This window comes from Octopus bimaculoides, chromosome 14, assembly GCF_001194135.2.
Source record: "Octopus bimaculoides isolate UCB-OBI-ISO-001 chromosome 14, ASM119413v2, whole genome shotgun sequence".
Classification (NCBI taxonomy): domain Eukaryota; kingdom Metazoa; phylum Mollusca; class Cephalopoda; order Octopoda; family Octopodidae; genus Octopus; species Octopus bimaculoides.
This window is the reverse complement of record NC_068994.1, coordinates 49949211-49950450: the sequence shown is the minus strand read 5'-3', so window position 1 is coordinate 49950450 and position 1240 is coordinate 49949211.

Sequence of the window (1240 nt, the reverse complement as noted above, 5' to 3'; positions counted from 1 at the left end):
TGGGTGGGGGTGTTATTCATTGGTTGTGGCGGTTGTGGTTGTGACGTGGCAGAAGGAAAGATATGCGAGGAGAGAGTGCGCGCATGCGCGTGTGTGTGTATGTATGTGTGTGTGTGTGTCTGTGTATGTATGTGTGTGTGTGTGTGTGTGTGTATACGTGTGTAGGTAAGAATATGGAAAGAAGCTGTCAGGAGAGAGGATGCATTGGGTAGAAGGCATAGCTAAGCTGCAGAGGGGGTGGGAGTCACAAGCTGTGGTTGGAGGTAGAGATCATGTGTATAGGAGTTTGTGTGTGTGTGTGTGTGTGTAAAGTATGGGTGGGAAGCATAGTCAGGGGTGTTTCAGGGAAAGTTGGAAATTGGTATTAGGAGAGAAGATAGAAAGTGCTGGTCAGATCACACTGTTGGCACTATTGTTGTTGTTGTTTAACCCCAGGTCAGCCCTATTTATCAGACCTATGAACAAACACCTTCCAATTGTGACCATCCTGTCTTTTATTCAGATGAAATGTACACCTAGGACTATATAATAATAACAGCAACAGTAATAATAATAATAACAATAATAATAATAATAATGATAATAATAATGATCCTTTGTATTTTAGGCACAATGCCTAGAAATTTTGCGGGGAGGGCTATAGCTGATTACATCGACCCCAGTGTTTCGTAGGTCCTTATTTTAATGACCCCCAAAAAGGATGAAAGGTGAAGTTAACCTCGATAGAATCTGAACCTAAAACATAAAAACTGATGAAATTCCTCTAAGCGTTTTTTGTCCAGCGTGCTAATGATTCTGCCAGCTCGCTGCCTTAATAATTATAATAATAGAAAAAAAAAACAATAAAATAAAAATAATAATAATACAATGTACCCTTTATTCTTTTTTTTTCTTTTCTTTTTCTTCCATTTAAGACAGTGGAATTAATGATTTGTGGAAGATGTGGCTGCAGTTTCTAGCAGGTTTGTGGACTGACAGCCTTGTACAGGCAGGCTCTCCACCGATGGCAACCGGTGTTTGCTAGAGGTGCACATGTGGGCGAGGCTAGCCTCTGGGATCCAAGTTCCACAGGCTGAACGGAGGCGGAAAGACATGGCGCTCCATGGCACAGGGAAAAAGAAGTGTGACAGTAGTAGCAGAAGAAGAAAAAAGAGGGAGAGAAGTGGGATGGAGGAGGGGGAAGAGTTAAAGTATAAGTTACTATGGTTGTTTGTCCCACCCAAATTGGCCTTGATCCAAA